This window comes from Tamandua tetradactyla, chromosome 12 (genome assembly GCF_023851605.1).
Source record: "Tamandua tetradactyla isolate mTamTet1 chromosome 12, mTamTet1.pri, whole genome shotgun sequence".
NCBI classification, from domain to species: domain Eukaryota; kingdom Metazoa; phylum Chordata; class Mammalia; order Pilosa; family Myrmecophagidae; genus Tamandua; species Tamandua tetradactyla.
This window is the reverse complement of record NC_135338.1, coordinates 22447987-22467530: the sequence shown is the minus strand read 5'-3', so window position 1 is coordinate 22467530 and position 19544 is coordinate 22447987. Positions and strand designations below refer to the sequence as shown.

The 19544-nt window shown below is 42.9% G+C and overlaps 1 long non-coding RNA gene across 1 annotated transcript; it reads right to left on the bottom strand.

Moving 5' to 3' along the window:
• Positions 1-14925: 14925 nt before the first annotated feature.
• Positions 14926-16873, bottom strand: LOC143651261 (uncharacterized). Its single transcript, XR_013159937.1, has 2 exons — positions 16379-16873; positions 14926-15175 (listed from the first exon to the last, which is right to left on the bottom strand). It is a non-coding gene; the product is annotated as an uncharacterized LOC143651261 (long non-coding RNA).
• Between the last annotated feature and the right edge of the window lie 2671 nt (positions 16874-19544).

Sequence of the window (19544 nt, the reverse complement as noted above, 5' to 3'; positions counted from 1 at the left end):
GCTGAAGTCCCAGGCCCAGGCATTCCAGGAGGAGCTATTCTTAAAGCAGCCCCTGCTTGCCCTTGATAAGCTCAGGATGTCCCAGGAGCTTCCAGTAGCAGGGGCAAATCCTGAAGTAGATACTTAAAATTCTGCAGAGAAGTTGGCCATCATGTATGTGCACATAGCCATACATCCCAGAGATTCTACAAGTCAGTGCCTCACCCCTTTATCAGTTCCTTAAATTATGTAAATCAAGTTCTAAGGTCTCTAGGGAGTCACCATATGAAGACAAGTCAGGACTGAGAAAGGAAAGGGAATTGGAGCAGGGGTAGCCAAGTGCCTCTGGTCCAGCCCTATGCCATCCAGAATTGGAATGGTCCAATAGGCAAATGCACCCTTGCTCAGGGGCTTATGAAACACTCGGTCGGTACTACTGCAGGCCCTGGGGGCTGTATAGAAAGGAGCAGACCAGCTCTCTCCTGAAAATTCTGCCTAATGGCCTGATACTGTAAGAATCTACCCAGTTTGCTTAGAGGAGGTTACCCAAACCCAGTGGAAGGATGAGGTTTATTTGGTGATTGAGAGTTCAATCACTCTAAAGAGTAAAGTTAGAGCCAAAAAGCTGTTAAGGAAGTTGCGTTCTGCTGGGTGGTATGCTGAGAAGTGTTCAGCAACAGGCTGAGGATGGTGGGCAGGGCAGCGTATGGGACGGAAGCCTGGATGTGCAGCGTTCGCCAATTTCCATGGTGCAAATACTCCCACTGTGGCCAATTTCCAGCTGACAACGTGGCATCACCGAATGCAGAGTTGTGAAGAGATGTGCAGTCATGGCCATGATACAGCACACCCAGCCTACAGATAATAGATGTAAATAGCCCCAAGAGCGTAGGTAATAGTAAAACATAATAAGATAATTAGATTTGATGGGTTTTAAGTGTGTATTGCCTTTGTTTCTAATATGCTTTGTTTACTTGTAAGTTTAAATCATTTAACTTTTAATCATGGCTATTTAGCAACCAGTTCACAAAATTTCACAAATAGCTTTTGTGAGCCAGTACAAGCCAGAAATAGCACACCATTATCCTTTATTCTCCTCTGTCATGTTTGGTCCTTCACCTCACTTTAGAGTCAGCAGAGCAACCTTGAGCAGAGTTAAAAATAAAAGTAAAAAAAAACTTAACTGTGAATTTAAAATGAATTTGAATAGCATTTGGACTCTTCCTCACTTCCCCATATCTCTGGTGACCAAACCTTAGACCCTTCTTTAAATTTGTTTTAATTATGAAACATGGTATCTGTGCTAATCAAAAAAAAAAGGTACAGACAATAATACAATGAGCATTTGTGCACTACCCCGTTGGAAAGATAAAATATTGCAAATTCACTTGAAGCCTTCCTGAGTATCCTCTGAATTGCATCCCATAGCTTCCTCCTCAGAAGTGAGCACTGTCATGATTTTTACCATTTCCACACATATCTTTATATTTTTAGTACATATAGGTGTATTTACATCATATACATATTTTATATATGTATATATTTATGTATATACATACATTTATGTATATTACTATATGGTATTATTTCCAGTCCAGTCCCTTTTAGAGATAAGAAAAATACAGAGAACTCAAAGTCCAACTTGCTTTTTTTTAATTTACTGTTTTAAAGGTTCTGATTCTGAAGAAAAGAGCTTACCCAACAGGCTTGAAGGTGAAACTGGCCCCTTAATTTCCAGCCGAAAGGTAGTCTGGAGGGGATGGGTGCATGGCTGCCCATTTTAGGGCTGAAATGAATGCTAATGTGCAAAGAGTAGTCTCTTTGGAAGACTTCCAGATGATGGCTTGCCTCTGTTTCCTTGTGAGAGCCACCAGTAGCAGGCCACAGATGTTACTAGAGATGCTATCTTCAGGCTTTTCATGGTTGTTTTTTATCAATGCCACTAGAAAGGCATTTTATTCATTGAATTCTTTAGTAACAGTCATTTCTGTCCAAGAGGTAAGAGTTTACATAGTATTTTTATTTTATCCCTTTTAAAAAATGACAAATATTGACAAACATCAAGGCAGCGAGATATTATTCACAAAGATTGTTTGTTGTAAGCTAAAAATCACAAGATGGAGATTTGTGATTCTTTATTGAACTTGATTATAAAAGTTTTTATTGAGCACTGTCAGAATTGCAAGCTGGAGAGAGACTCCAGATTTATAACTTGGTCCTAAATGGGCAACAGCAGATATAAAATCTTGGAATTTAATATCCGCTTTGAAAAATGTTAAATTGAACGTTCGAGCAGTTTTCACTTTATGAACTGGCACATTGTAGAATGCAGGGGCTATATTGATTTCTGACAGGAGAGGCTGTCTCTGAAATGGATTTGAGCCTTTTCATGTTCCATTTCACTCAAAAGGCACATTTTAAGTGGTGTACTCTTCATTTACATTTAGTGCATGAAGCTTAATTGGAGAAAAAAGAGAACAGCTTTACAGAGGAGAACCTCTTCCCACAAGCCTGTTGGAGTCCCTGCAGGAGTGGAGAGCGAACTAAGGAAAACTGCTAAAATGACATGAGGTTCATGTTGTGGGTTATTTTGCTTTGTGTTCTCCCAAACCTTCCAGTTGAGCACTGGCTGATTCAAAGCCCTTTCTCTGGGCTAGTTTTTGTAATGGCATGCCAAGAGGAAGGATATCCTCTGTGTCACTCCTTATTTTTTTGCTGACCATCCCTCCTGGATAGCCCTTCTCATCCCCTCTGCCTGGCTGTATAGTTTGTCTTTCAGGAAACATAGGTGTGTTAGTTAGATTCAGTTGTCAACTTGGCCAGGTGAGCATACCTAGTCTTGTTGCTGAAGACATAAGCCAATGGTGCGTGAACCTCATCTGTTGCCAATTACATCTGCAGTCAGCTAGGAGGCGTGTCTGCTGCAATGAGTGACGTCTGATTTAATTGGCTGGTGCTTAAATGGGAGATTGCAACGTAGCACTGCTAGCAGCTTGGCATTCCTCATCTCAGCACTTGCAGCTCAGCCCAGGCCCTTGGAGATGGAGAAAGAAATTACCCCGGGGAAAGTTGTTGGAACCCAGGGGCCTGGAGAGAAGACCAGCAGAGACCATCCTGTGCCTTCCACGTAAGAAAGAACCTCAGTGGAAGGTTAGCTGCCTTTCCTCTGAAGAACCAACAAAATAAATCCCCATTTATTAAAAGCCAATCTATCTCTGGTGTGTTGCATTCCGGCAGCTAGCAAAGTAGAACAACAGGGTTCTCAACTCTGAGGTCTTGACCCAATGGGCAGTGAAGGACCAGATCTGGGGAGTACATTTTACAAGGCAGGTCTAGGGAATATGTTTTGAATGTCATGGGAAAGATTATCAGAGTAGCTTTTATGCTCAGGATTTCAGTCCACTGGTATGTGTGTAGAAACCCAAAATTTATCAGCAAAATGCCATCTGTTCTAGTTTGCTAGCTGCCAGAATGTGATATACCAGAAACGGAATGACTATTAAAAGAGGGAATTTATTAAGTTGCAAGTTTACAGTTCTAAGGCCATGAAAATGTCCCAATTAAATCAAGTCTATAAAAGTGTTCAAATTAAGGCACCAACAAGAGGTTACCTCCACTCAAGAAAAGCCAATAAAGCTGAAGGTTTCTCTCTCAGCTGGAAAGGCACGTGGTGAACACGGTGACATCTGCTTGCTTTCTCTCCAGTCTTATTGTTTCAGGAAGCTCCCCCGGGGCCATATTCCTTCTTCATCTCCAAAGGTCTCTGGCTGAATGGGCTCTTGTGGTTTGGTTCTGAAGTTTTTCCAAAATGCTTCCTCTATTAAAGGATTCCCATAAACTAATCAAGCCCCACCTGGATGGGTAGAGTCACAACTCCCTCTAATCAAGGTTAAAATCCATGGTGGGTGTGCCAAGCTCTGTGGGGATAATCTAATCAACTTTCCAACCTGCAGTACTGAATACCTCCACAAGATGGATCAGTATTAAAACACAGCTTTTGTAGGGTATGTAATCCTTTCAAACTGGCACACTATCCAAAGCAGGCCTTAATGTAGCCTCTATCTGCTATGATCAATAGATCTCTGAAAGGAGTCTCAACTCCAAAAACATACTCCTACTGCTGCCTAAAGCAACACGGATTTATTTGCTTATGACTCTGGAAGTCAGAAGTCTGAAATAGGTTTTATTGGGCTAAAATCAAAGGCTGCATCACTTCAGGAGGTACTAAAGGAGAAACTATTTCTTTCGCTTTTTTCCAGCTTTTAGAGGCTGCCTGCATTTGTTGGCCCATGGCCCCTTCTTCCATTTTCAAAGTGCATCTTTCCAACCTCTGCTTCTGTCATCACATCTCCTCTCTCTTCTTCTGATCCTCCTACCTCCCTCTTCTAGGGATTTATTTTGGTTTGCTAATGCTGCCAGAATGCAACATACCAAAAATGCCCTAGCTTCTATAAAAAGGATTTATTAAGTTACAAGTTTACAGTTCTAAGGCCATAAATATGACCAAACCAAGGCATCCAGAGAGAGATACTTTGACTCTAAAAAGACCAATGGCATCCAAAACATCTCTGTCAGCTGGAACGGTAAGTGGCTCATGTCTGCTGATCCTTTGGGCTCTGGTTTCAAATAGCTTCCCCAGGGCCATTTTCTATCTGCATCTCCAAACATCTCTATGTCGGCTCTGAGCTTTTTTCAAAATGGTGTCGCTTAAAGTAAGATTCCAGTAAGCAGATTAAGACACATTTGGAATGGGTGGGTCACAAATCCATGGAAACAATTTCATCAAAATGCTCCACCCTAAACAATAGGTCTGGCCCCACAAGACTGGACGAGGAACAAAATAAAATGGCTTTTCTGGGGTATATACAACAGCCTCAAAACAGCACACAACTTGTGATCACACTGGGCCCACTTGGACAATCGAAGGTAACCTCCATATCTCAGAGTCCTTAACTTAATCTGCAAAGTCGCTTTTTCCATATAAGATTCCAGGGATTAGTTTGTGGACATGTTTGGAGTAATGTTATTCCTCCTACCTCCTACACCAGCCTATACCACCACTCCTTACTAAACTGAAATTTTACCATTTGAGAGACATTCCTTTGTGTTTTAAATTATCTATGTTTGAGTCCCTCTTAGAATGCAAACACTCCTGGTAAAGGTAACATCAAGAGGAGATATCATCTCTCAAGTGGCCTACTCTTGAGTTTCCCTCTTCCCTTAACTCTTCTATTAAATGAGAAATCTGAATTAGGTTGGTTTACAGAGGCCCCTGAAGGGTGTTCACACCCTGACTCTAAAGACTAAAAAATGTGAAAAGTAAGATTATAAGATTACACTAATGAATTTATCATTGAACTGATCAGAGAAGAGATATCTAGACTCACCTTACTAAGAGACAGAATGTCCCTCACTCCAGGAAGACCCCCGTATTACCTGATTGAAGGAACTATTCAGGAAGGACTGAAGCAGAAGCAAGGTTGTCAGCCAAGGAAGACTAGGATAGAAAAGACTTTTTTGTTTGCAGGCCCATGTGCCAGATAATCTCTGTTTGCCCCTCCAGATCCACTCACCACCTTCTCTGCTCTGCCCTGTGCCCTGAGAGGCTGATCTCCACAGGCTGTGGCAGCAGGGCCCTCTGGATTCCGTGTGTGTTCAGCCAGTGGGAAACCCAGGCAGGATCAGAGGACAGTAGGAGAGAGAGCAAGCGTATTTCTTCTCTGGGTTTCCTCCCTGATAGACTCTGTTTTGGCAGTGGTTGTATTCCTCTACCAAAGGTGGCAGATTCCGTGGAAATACTCACCTGACAGCTATAGCTATAGCCATCAGCAGGTCCTGAAAACTGCTTCCTCCTTTGGCCTTTGAGGTATAAGTTCTTCACAGTTGCTCAGCTCGGGGAGCTTCATCATCTCCTGTTAGTTTTTCCTAACCATCCCACACCTTTGAAAATAATTCCTTCCCTAAACTCTCTGCAATTACTCCTCCTTTATGGGTATGCTATTTATTTTCTAACCAGACCTGGGCTGATCACCTGCTATATCCTATCACTACCCAGAGGAGAGGATGACTGGTTTGTCATTGTGGCAGGTATTCCCCCATCACAGAGGCAATGACCCCAGGCCTTAGAGTTCAATGCCATTAAACCCATATTCTCTACCTAACTCCTCCAGCATGATTCCAGGAGCCCTGAACAACCTACTGACACTTTGACTCTATACATATCTTCTTGCCCCATGAGAGAGAAACCATTGATCAGGCTAAAGTCAGCTTAGTTCATTTATTTCTTACCATGCATGAATAAATTGGCTTTTTGTTTGCATTTATCTCTTTGAGCTTTGTGACTGTTAGCCAGCATACCTGCATCCAGTCAAATTTGGGGCATAAGACACCAAGCCTAAGAACGGACCAGATGCCAGACCACCGTGAACTCCCCAAGACAAATACCACCATCTTGCAAGGTCTCCTGGTGGCTGGACCTCTGGCATCTCCTGACAATATCTGTCTCAGCACACACACTTGCTTTCAGACTTCTATAGCCTTCAATATCCTCCACTGGGCTAATATTTTATGTTCCCCCTACAAGCTGTTATCAGCTAACACCTTGTAGGGATTATGACAGCTGGCTCCAAGCAGAATCACGTGGAAATGGGACATGGCTCAATGCCTGAGAGGGAGGGTTCTGGGAGGGGGAGAGGTGGGGTGGATTTGAGGAAGGAGAAGACTGAACGATGAAAGGGGAGGTCAACTTGACCTGATTCACTTTTTGCAGCAGTTTCCTGGAGCCCTCAATCACTGTTGTCCCCTCTGTGGTTCTAAGTTCAGGTCTTGATTCTGCTACTAACTACCTACCTGTTGTTGTACCTTCAACTGGAGAGGAATGCAAAACATCTATGAGTCTTGTATATTTGTATTTGTAATGTTATATTCAAATAGGGGTTTTTTTTGTATGCTGTATGGTGGGGGTCACATTTCATTCTTTTTCCATCTGAGTATCCCCTTATTGCAGCACCATTGTTGAATTTTTGTTAATTTGGTTTTTCCGTTTGATTGTTTGGGAAGTGCACGGGTCTGGATTCAAATCCAGGTCTCCTGCATGGCAGGTGAGAATTCTATCCCTGAGCTACTCTTGCACCTCCCCTCAAATAGTTTTTAACAACACAGGTATATCCAAGGAGCATTTAGTTGAGAAGTGTAGATTCTCTTTGGAGTAGTCGCTAAGCTCCAGCTTAGAGCCGAGAACCCACATCAGCCTAGTCTTGGGTTCCAGCTCCACCAGCTGCACTGTGGCGCTGGGGAAGCTAACCTCCATGGGCCTCAGTTTCCTCAATTTTAAAGCAAGAATAATGCCACCTGCCTTGCAAAATGTAACGATTATATAAGGTAATAGATATATATGCCCCAGATAAAAGCCAGGATCCCATAGCACCTGGTCTCTGCATGGAGTTACATTTGAAGAAGACAGTTCTACAGCCAAATGTAATCTGAAAGTTTTTCTAATCTCACTAGCATTACTCAAAGAACATTTAAGGGGATCCAATTTGTAACCTACAGCAACAATTCTTAAAATATCTTTTCCTCTTCTGTCCAATTATTTTACCCCCACCCACCCACCCACCCACCAGCTCTTCCAGGATCTCAATTCAAGAAACCCCCCAAAACTCTCCCCAACATGGGGGTTGCTGGATTTAACAAAAAAATGAAGCAACAAAAAAAGGAGGCCCAGACTTCCGGAGAAGATGGCGGCTTAGTAAGACGCGCGGGTCTTAGTTCCTCCTCCAGAAAAGCAACTAAAGAAACAGAAACAATACGAAACAGCTCCCGGAGTCACGACAGAGACCAAAAAGACAGCGTACCCCATTCTGGAACAGCTGAACGGGCAGGGAGAATCTGCTGCGGTGAGATACCCGAGGGGCGCGCGTTTTCCCGGCCGGGGCGGCTGGCGACTGGGGTCCCCTCCATGCACGTGGCTCCCCGGTCTGACTGGGAACGTTGGATAGCAGGGCCCTCCCGTCACGCTTGGCGTTTCGGGCCAGCTGGGCAATTAGGACCGGCACTCTCCCAAGCCGCAGCGGCCAGCGACCCCCGCCTCCACACGCGGTTTCCCGGGCCGACTGCCGTGCAGACAGACGAGCGCCACGAGCACCACCTACTGGGCAGGAAAAGAAAAACAGAGCCCAGAGATTTCACAGAAAAAGCTTTCAACCAGCTGGGTCCCACACCCAGGGAAATCTGATCAAATGCCCAGACACCAGCAGAAAATAATGGATGACGCTCGGAAAATTGAAGATATGGCCCAGTCAAAGGAACAAACCAATAGTTCAAATGAGATACAGGAGCTGAGACAACTAATGCTGAATATACGAACAGAAATGGAAAAACTCTTCAAAAACCAAATCAATAAATTGAGGGAGGACATGAAGAAGACATGGGCTGAACAAAAAGAAGAAATAGAAAATCTGAAAAAACAAATCACAGAACTTATGGGAGTGAAGGACAAAGAAGAAAAAATGGAAAAAACAATGGATACCTACAATGGTAGATCTAAAGAGACAGAAGCTACAATTAGTGAACTGGAGGATGGAACATCTGAATTCCAAAAAGAAACAGAAACTATAGGGAAAAGAATGGAAAAACTTGAGCAGGGGATCAGGGAACTGAATGACAATATGAAGCGCACAAATATACGTGTTGTGGGTGTCCCAGAAGGAGAAGAGAAGGGAAAAGGAGGAGAAAAACTAATGGAAGAAATTATCACTGAAAATTTCCCAACTCTTATGAAAGACCTAAATTTGCAGATCCAAGAAGTGCAGCGCACCCCAAAGAGAATAGACCCAAATAGGCGTTCCCCAAGACACTTACTAGTTAGAATGTCAGAGGTCAAAGATAAAGAGAGGATCTTGAAAGCAGCAAGAGAAAAACAATCTGTCACATACAAGGGAAACCCAATAAGACTATGTGTAGATTTCTCAGCAGAAACCACGGAAGCTAGAAGACAGTGGGATGATATATTTAAATTACTAAAAGAGAAAAACTGCCAACCAAGACTCCTATATCCAGCAAAATTGTCCTTCAAAAATGAAGGAGAAATTAAAACATTTATAGACAAAAAGTCACTGAGAGAATTTGTGACCAAGAGACCAGCTCTGCAAGAAATACTAAAGGGAGCACTAGAGTCAGATACGAAAAGACAGAAGAGAGAGGTATGGAGTAAAGTGTAGAAAGAAGGAAAATCAGATATGATATATATAATACAAAAGCCAAAATGGTAGAGGAAAATATTATCCAAACAGTAATAATACTAAAAGTTAATGGACTGAATTTCCCAATCAAAAGACATAGAATGGCAGAATGGATTACGACCCAGCAATACCACTGCTAGGTATCTACTCAAAGGACTTAAGGGCAAAGACACAGACGGACATTTGCACACCAGTGTTTATAGCAGCATTATCTACAATTGCAAAGAGATGGAAACAGCCAAAATGTTCATCAACAGACGAGTGGCTAAACAAACTGTGGCGTATACCTACGATGGAATATTATGCAGCTTTAAGACAGACTAAACTTATGAAGCATGTAATAACATGGATGGACCTAGAGAACATTATGCTGAGTGAGTCTAGCCCAAAACTAAAGGACAAATACTGTAAGGTCCCACTGATGTGAACCGACATTCGAGAATCAGCTTGGAATATATCATTGGTAACAGAGACCAGCAGGAGTTAGAAACAGGGTAAGATAATGGGTAATTGGAGCTGAAGGGATACAGACTGTGCAACAGGACTAGATACAAAAACTCAAAAATGGACAGCACAATAATACCTAAGTGTAATGTAACTAGGTTGGAACACTGAATGAAGCTGCACCTGAAATATGAAAAAAAAAAAGGAGGCCCAGTTACATTTGAATTTGAGATTTGTAACAAGTCATATTTTAGTATAACTATCTCCCGTGCAATATTTGGGACATACTTATGCTAAAAAATCATTTGGTGTTTATCTGAAATTCAAATGTAACTGGGTGCCCCTGTATTTTATCTGGTAACCCTACCCAACCTCCAACCCCCCACTTTTTTTCTCTGCTTCCCTCCCTCCCCATCCCATGGCTGTCAGGCAGGTAGACTTTAGCTTCTCTCAGTTTTTTTTTTACTGTCATCTACACTTTGCCCATCACCAACATTCTCCACAACTGAGGAGAGCTCTGGAACTGCTTCAGCAAAAAGAATCCTTCCCCTTGCCTCTCCCATCCTTTCTCTTGATGTAACATCTTTAAAAGTTCAGTAGCCAGGAAAATAAATACAGAACTTTATTTAAAGGGCAGAAGAGAGGGAGAAGCTAATTGGGTAAAGACCAGATTTTTGTTAGTGTAAAGGAATAAAGCTGTCACACATTAATAAACAAGGTACTTAGCAGTGGGCTGGCATATAATGAATACAGAATAACCACTTCCACCTCCTCCTCCTCATTATTATTATTATTATGAGATAGACAACCTTTCCCATCTTCTCACCATGAGTCCAAGGCGTGGCTCTTTGAAGAACTCTCCAGGGAGATTAGAAGAGGCCCTCCCACCCTGTTTCCCTCATAGGAGTTATCTGTAGTGGTCCCAAGCTCCAAGGTTTGGAGCCACACCAGCCCACAGTTCGCTCCAGGAACTGTCCCAGCTCCATTTCTGGCACCCTCCTGCAAGGGCAGCTTGGATGTCCCAAGTAATCACAGCACCACGCTGTTTACCGCATCACGTGACCCGCTCTCCTCACACCCAGGAAGGTCAAGCTTCCCAAAGGGCCCCCAGAGAGCCAGGTGGCTCCTGCCAGGGCAGTGGCCTCGGCTTTCCTTAGGAGATGCTGCAGCCTGAACACAGTAATATGCCACCATCTCGGGACCACCAGAGGGAGTTAAATTCCCATCACAAAAGCAAAGCCCACCGAACCGGAAGAGATGTTGATCCCCAGCTCCAGCGAGAGCCTTGTCTCATTCCCGCAGGGGTGCTGGGTCCATTAGAGCCTTTCACAGCTGATTGCTCACCTGTTCTTCATTTTCTGCCTCACTTGGTGCACTAAACAATGTCCTGGAGAGATGGACCCAGCAGAACGAACCAATAAAATTGAACATTTCTCCCACGATCCTCTTTGAGGCAGGTCCCCCAGGCTGACTCAGTGAAGAGACGCAGCTTCATTTCTTTCCCTTCGTTTTTCTTCTTCTAAGAATGAGAACCCAATCAGGGACAGATCAGACCCATGGCTTTAAAAAAATGGCACTGCATTCATTTTCCCTTATAACTAGCAAAGGGTTTCTCTATAGTTCTTTCTTCTTGTATCATTTCTATTTCCCCAAAAGCATCAGATAAGAAAAAAGCAAAAGAGACGTAGAAATAAAAGTCTGAGTAGCATGGGGACACTTCCTAATTTCAATTTATTTCAACAAATGTGTGCTGGAGGGTAAAACACATCCCTGCCCTCCTGAGGCACACAGTTTTGTGAGAGACTCAGGCATAAGTAGCACAGAAACAGGTAGACGCTGCCGCTAGAGACGAGCTGTGAGTTCTGTGGGAACAGGGCTGGAGAAGACTGGATTTAACGCCTCACAAAGAAGACCAGGGTTTAGTTTTGGTTTTACTTCATCCTCTTTGCTCTTTCCTGCTCCTTTGTCATAAAACCCAGTCCACCCCTGGAATGACCAAGCTTGCATTTCATAATTCTTCAAACCCCTCAATATTTCTCGCACTTCTGACCCTAGCTTTTCCTATACTTGCTGCTGCTTGTAAGAGGTGTAGCATGCCATATATATATTTTTTTTTTTTCTGTTTTTAATTGGGCACTTACATGACAAGCACTGGGAAAATGTCTCTGGAAAAAAACAATGAGCAAAACACCTGGACCCCTTCTTCTTGGAGCTTACAGAGCATATAGTAGGGTTTAAAATGACATGTAAGTTCTGCTTCATGCTACAACATGGCTGAACCTTGAGAACATTGTGTTTAGTGAAATAAGCCAGACACAAAAGGACAAACACTGCATGTGTCCACTTCTATGACATATACAAAATAGGCAAATTCATAGAGACAGAATAGATTAGAAGTTACCAGGGCAGAGGATGGGGGGTGGGGAGTTATTGCTTAATAAGTAAAGAGTTTCTGTTCAGGGTGATGACAAAGTTTTGGAAATAGATCATGGTAAGTGTAACACAACGTTGTAGATGTAATCAATGCCATTGACCCGTACACTTGAAATGGATAAAACAACAACAAAAGATATATATATATATATATATATATATATATATATATAACCGCAAATTAAAAAAAAAACAAAAAACTAACATACTTTGAGATGAACAGAACTGGGTTGTCTTAAAATTTGTGAGACCGTAGTGCAATTAAGTGACCTGTGGCTCAGTTTGCTGATGTGTAAAATGGAGACAATAACAGCCAAGTCATAGATTTGTTATGAGGTTTACATGTGATGAACATAAGACACTTGTAAGCGCCTGCACATCACAAGTGCTCAGTGTGCATCGGCATCCACTGCGGGTTCTGATGGTGGCATTATCATACCGCACACTTTGTCACCTATTAATAATAATACCAGTGTATCGTGTTTTGTTGTTTTCAAATTGTTTCCCATGTGTCTGACTCATTTCACCAATAACATCATGAGCTTCTTGAGGGCATAACAGCGTTATGCATATCATCAGTATTCAACAAATAGCAATTAGATTTAGGTTGCAGGAGGATGTGGAATTTTTCTGCAGAGCTACTGAGGTCTCCATTTTCGGCAAGAGAGAAGGGGCCGGATAAATTCCATGGCTGAAATGCCAAATACACATGTTTGCTCAGCAAATAGGGCAAGAGAAAGATAAAGTGAATTCCAATTGGGCTGTGACAGCCTCCTGTGACAGATAACCTGCAGAGCAGAAGAAAACACAGCTGAATAAAGCTGGTCATAGAAAGAAATAGATGCAGCCACGGGGACGGTGAGTGGGATGAAAGATAGTGAAACTGGAAAGGAAACCTCATTACTTCCCAGAGAGAGGCAGGGGCTGATCTTCAGGTGCTCAGGAAATTCCAAACATGGGATCGAATGGAAAAGATACCGAACAACAATCAACAACACGGAGGAGTGGGGACATGGCAGGTGACCAAGAAATGCTTCATTGAGCCAAAGGATGCTTCTTTTCCCTGCCCTAGGAAAGGCAACTGGATTGGGCCACTGGAGAGAAAATTCATGTGACATTGAGAGATTAGAAATTATTTATTTTCCTTAGAGAGCCCTTTTACAGATTCCTGGCAGATAGAAGATGCTCAATAAATATTTGCCAATAATTAATTGAGTTCTGAGAATTAGAAACCCATAATGTAACACTATTAGGGAGCTTGGGGGTTATGTAAACCAGCCCCTTGATTTTAGGGTAAGGGAGGCTCAAGTGCAGAGAAGTAAAATGATTTGCCCAAGGTGATGCAGGTGCTGATGGAGCTGGGAAAGACAGCTCAGACCTCCCAAGTCTTGGATCACCACTCAGTGTTCAGACGAAACTGCCCATGGGTAGCGGCCTCTCCATTACTAGTGCTGGAGTCCCAGCTGCACCCCAACCTTCATTCAAGCTCAGATGAGGTCCATACATTGCTTTGCTTTTCCCCAGCTCTCTTCCGCCCTGGTAACATGGTGGCCTTTGCCCATTTTCTCCCCTTGGTTCTCATCACACCCCTCTCAAAACTGGAGAAAGCGTCTTGCTGAGCCAACATACTCCTTTGCCTGAGAGAATAAAGAAATACCAGGTCACAGAGCCGAAGCCTCAGTCAAGGTTATTATTGCCATCATCATTATTGTTATTATGAATATTATTATCTGGCTGCCAACACGGGCAGTGTCACACCCGCTGTTAAGTGGATCCCTCGTGCCCCCACCTAGAGCAGCCCTGCCCCTCTAACCCTTGTCGGAAGCTGCAGGTCTCTGCCACGCCTCCAGCAGGCAGGCACAGGAAGAAAATAAACGAGTTGATGCTGGCCTGGAGCTGAGTCATAAAGACTCAGACGAGAGAGTCTGAAGGCAGGCGCAGGAGGGCTGTGTGAACAAACAGCTCAGACAGAGGCTGAAGAGAATGCCCTTCCGGTTGGCTGATACAGCTCCACAGGTGATTTTCAGAGCCCAGGACGCTCAAACTGGTATTGTATTGTTAATTAGAAGGAAAAAAAAACGCTAGTCATTGTCAATCCTCTGTTTTATATATTTTAATTGTTTTAAAGTTATGTGCTCCAGGCCAGGATGATCTTAACTCCAAGGGCAGCCCTTTATAAAATAAGTAGATAATGAGTTGTATTTTCTTCTCCATAGGGTGGGGTTGGAGCCAGCCTGGGGTGGGGGAGAACTCCTCAGGGAAACCTTCTGAGGTGGGGTGGGGATGGAGATGGGGGGCATAGCCCACCGCCCTCCAGCTTCTGCCCGATCCCTCCTTCCCTTGTTCCCCCTACAATGTCACCCTGGGCTTTAAAGCACCAGCAGGAACCAGAAAATTGGAAGCTAAGGAGTTGCACAAATCATTTGGAAACATCTGTGGGCTTTGCCCAGGCCAGACAGTTGGAGCCTGTTTGAGGAGATGGAATATCGGAAGGTTCTGTTTGGAGTCTTTAAGAATACATGTCTTTAAATCAAGAGGGGAGAAGTGCAATTGAAAAAGAAAACTAGAACCATAGCCAAAGGCCAAGCCGGTATTGCTGCAGCCTCTGTGTAATCGTTGCTAAAGGGTAGTCTAGCTCAGAGATTGGGTGGGGGAGGATTATGGGGTCAGAGCTGGATTCCAGTCAAAGCTCTGCTATTTACTCCTTGTGTCACTTTGAGCAAGTGGCTTCACTGGTCTGAGTTTATTTACTTCATTTTAGTTAGTAAAATGGTGATAATAATACACCCATCCACTTAAACACAATGCCAGAGACATGACAAACAGTAAATAGTGGTTATTGTCATTATTGTATATTTAATGCTGTATTAGAGCGGCAAATAGAGCAGAAATGGTCATTGTCTCTGAAGAATACATATTCCAAAATTTTACCCTTTCAAATTACTGCCCACCCAAATACGATTCATCTTCAGAATTCCGTCCATGTGGTGGACAGGGCCTGGGTGTATGTCTCAGCTCTGCTGCTACCCAGCTCCGTACCGCTGCACAAACACTCCCTCCTCTGAACCTCACTTTCTCTTCTGCGAAATGGAAATAAAATACAGATTTCAGCGACTTCATAAAGTTGTGGTGAGGCTCAAATGTGACTTTGTTTGAGTATACTTCAGAAGCTATAAAATACTATGCAAAAATTAAAGATTATCATTCTACCCATCTTACAGGCCTCACTCTAGTCCTGCCTTCTCCATCTTTTCTGAGGGAGAAATGCAACTTAAACTGTCTCAAGAGAGAGAAAAAAAAAAGTACTTTATTATCTCATGCAGCTAGAAAGGCCAGGAGTAAATTCTAGCATGGCTAGTTCCACATTCTTAAAATATGACATTTTGAACTCTGATTCTCTTCTCCTCTTAGCTCTGCTTTCTTATGTGTTGACTTCATTTTCAATTAGACTTACCTTAGAAGGTGGGAAAATAGCCAAATAGACTTACTCTTTATCAGCTTAGCAACTCATAGAAACAGTCCACCCCTTTCTCAACAGTTCCAGCAAGTCACAGAATTGAGTTTCGATGGCCTGATGTAGGTCAAATGCCTGTCCTTGACCTTTCACTGTGGCCAGGAGATTGGAATATGCTGATTTGCCAAGCCCAGGTCATGTTACCTTGGAGCCAGGTAATAAGGTTTTACCACCCACCCACCCACCCATCCACTTAAACAGAATCAGGGGGGCTGATTTCCCAGAGGGAAAGCAAGGTAATATTTCCAATAGAAAGTAGAAGATACTGCATGTTCAGAATTGAGTCATTCGCTCACAAAATATGTTCAAATCCTAATCCCCTAACTCCCAGTCCTGGGACTGTGGACTCATTTATAAATAGGATCTTCAAATATCTTATTTAGATGAGGTTAAATTGAATTAGGGTGGATCTTAATCCATTATGACTGGAGTCCTTATAAGCAAAGGAAATTTGGATATGGTAGCAGAAGCCAAAGGAGGAGAAAGCAGGAAACACCACCATGGGATGTAGACAGAGACTTCTGCCAGCAAGGCCCCACCATGCTGCTACAGGCTTCGGAGAAAGCATGGCCTCATGCTACCTTGACTTTGGACTTCTAGCCTCCAAATTGTGAGAGGAATTCCTGTCATTTAAGCCAACCAGTGTGTGGTGTTTGTCAAAGCAGCCTTAGCACACCAAGACACTGGACACTGGACAACAGATGCCCACTACATGCAGATTTTACTAGTGTAAGATGTAGGAAAAGAAGGGACAATGAACGTTCTGCACCTTTTTGGAAGGGAGCCTTTCGCCTGCTGAGAAGCACAAGTGTGACTAATAAGGAGAAAGAGAATCCTTTTTCCTGACTCATTAATGCAAGGAAGAGCTTAATAAATACTATTGGATGACAAAGTTCTGACAAGGCCACTCATTTAATAATCACAAGCCTGACTCTTGACTCCTTTGCCACTTAATAATCTACATGATCCCAGAGTTCAGCTGCTAGTAATAGAGGTCATGTTGTTGGCAGGCTGCTTGAAGCAGGGAAGGCAAATACCTAGTGGGGCCCCCAAGCATTGTGATCTAAGTCATGACATCATTTCAATCCAACTCCACTTCTCTTAGGGGCCCAGAAGCCCTCATTCCTTCCCATTACTATTTCCACCTCCTAAATAACACTTCTTTTACTATTTGATCATATTTTAAAAATCATCTACATGTCTATTTCAGGAAACCCAAATCAGGGCATCCAAACTTCCCATACCCTACTCATCCTTGATGCAAATCCTCACATTTTTTTAGGCATATACGTATACTGTCTACGAGATTTCTAAGGTCATGTTGTTTCATAACATATATTGGGAATGCCTCTCTCTATTCATACATACCCTTCTATAGTATTAATTTTAATAAAGTTTTTAACTGTAAGGATGCACCACAAATTAGTTATTCAATCCCCTATTGTTGGACACCTAGATTGCTTACAAATGTTCCTAATATAGTATTCTCTGGAGTCATTTAAAGGAAAAATAGATGTAACCTTTGATAAAAGGGTTACAGTTGGGAGGCATAATACCCAAAAAGGGTAAAAAATGTGGATAAGTATAGAAAATGGTACAGGAGTATGGAAATATGAATAGAAAAGAGCTATTCTGAAAAAAATGTATCTATCATGTAGAATCACACTTGGAATTTTCTGGGCTCTGCTTGCAGCTCAGTGGAAATTTTGCTCTTTCAATGATAAAAAGAAGCTTCACCCATCTTGATCTTGTTCATCCTGTAAAGATGGAGGTAGGTGGTGCTAATTCCATTAACTTTGACTGTCTATGTCTCAGTTATTTATTATTAGATAACAAACCACCCTAAAACTTACAGGCTTAACTCAACCATTGTATTTGCTTATGACTCAATGAGTCAGCAGTTAGGAGAGGGCTGTGTGGGGGGATTCTTCAGCTCCACATGCCCTTGGCTGCCACTCACTTGCCTATATTCACCTGGTGGCCAGTCAGGAATGTCTAAGAAGACCTTGCTCGTGTATCTGGCATCTCATCGCTTCTCCAAGTGGCATCTCTCTCCATATAGTAAGCTTGGGCTTCCACACAGCATGGAAGTATTGGAGTAGCCAAACTTCTTACACGGAAGCTGCTTCCAATTGAACAAAAGTAGAAGCTGCTGATGTCTTAAGGCCTGGCCTCAGAAGTTACAAGGTGTTGCTTCCTGTGCGTTCTGTTTGTCAAAGCCAGTTTCTGGGTCAGTCTGGATTCAAAGAAAGAAAACCCACCTTTTGATGGGAGGAGAAGCAAAGATTTGTCATCCCTCTTTATTTTACTACAGTGAACATGATCAGGACAAGAGGGTGGTAGGGAACTTCTGTAATCAAGATGGAAGAACGTTACGGTGTTGCAAACTACTCCAAGTGTGGACTCAGCCAACCTGAAGAGAGGCTTAAACCTATTCATAGGTAACAGCTTGGCCCAGTTCTGAGCAATGTACCAACAGAGACCATAACGAGGGTGGCCTGCAGGAAATGGAACTCATACCAGGAGACAACTGTGACACTCATCCTGACCACAACCTTCACCCACAGGGCTGGAAAAGGGCCCTGGGACTCAGCCATCTCAGCCCAACCCCTTTCTCTGCCACAGAGCTTCCCTTGCCCCTGGACTCTGGCCAGGTGCCCGCTTCTCCTTTTGCAGGTCTCCATGCCTTAAATATATTTCTTTCCCAAGGCTTGTGACATTAGGTTTTAGATCTTTGTGAGTACAACTTCTGCTGAAACTACAAATATTGACTCTGAAAGTGTTGATGCGGCAAAAGAAAAGTATAGGTTATTCCACAAAGATGGTGATTTTCCCATTTGAGAGTTACTATCTTTCTATCTTAGAGCCTTGAGAAAAAATAAAATCCCTCTCTAAGGTCATTGGGCCTTAATCCCTCTAAGGTCATCAGGCTTTAGACGTCTGCCCCAGGTGGTAGAGACCCTGACTATCCCCATGTGTGGTTTCAAGCTATAAGTACCCAGAAAGACATGTCCTTAAATATGGTGCAAACCTACGGTAAATAGGATCTTCTGATGAGGCTACTTCAGTTAGGCTTTGACCCACCTCATTCAGGATCGGTCTTAATCCTATTACTGGAATCCTTTATATGCATATATACATATATATATAGAGAGAGAGATATACATATATATCTCTATAGAGAGAGATATATAGATATATATATAGAGAGAGAGAGAAAGCCACAGAAGCAAGAAGCTGAAATCAAAGAAACCCGGGAGAGACCAGCAGACGCCACCATGTGCCTTGCTTCGCAGCAGAGGAGCCCAGGTCACCAGCACCTGGTCTTGGGGAAGAAAGACTCCCCTTAATGGTGCCTTGGTTTGAACAGTTTCCCAGATTGTAACCACATGCGAATGAACTCCCCTTATTTAAGCCAAACCCTTTCATGGTATTGCTTTAAGCAGCCTAGGAAACTAAAACCGCATTAAGGTAATAGTGATGGTGCAGGGAGTTTCTTGACCATACACACTCCCATCTGAGAGCTAGTTTCATAGCTTCTTGTAGGGTTCTCTAGGTACTGGGCATGGCCAAAGTTTAATATCTAGTCATTCATTGCCTGAGTCCACCTGATTGATTTTAAAAGCTGTTAATCATAGATTGATTTAAAAAGCTGGTGATCATAGAAGCTGGTACATAATGTCCTGTCACAAAGCCATTTTGGCGGTAGTATCTGTGCAATAGGCCCTCTGATAGACAGGAAGTTGGGTCTTCTGTAACATATGCAAAACTGTGGGCCAGTCACGGGGTTCACCTTCTCATAGAATCGTACAGACTGTGACTTCTTTGAAAAGGGCTTAGGTGTACTCTCTTTATTTTCCCCAAAACTGATCAGTTAAGAGCTGACCAACTCAAATATTTATATTTTCTTTTTCACAGCCCAGCCTGAAGCCCAA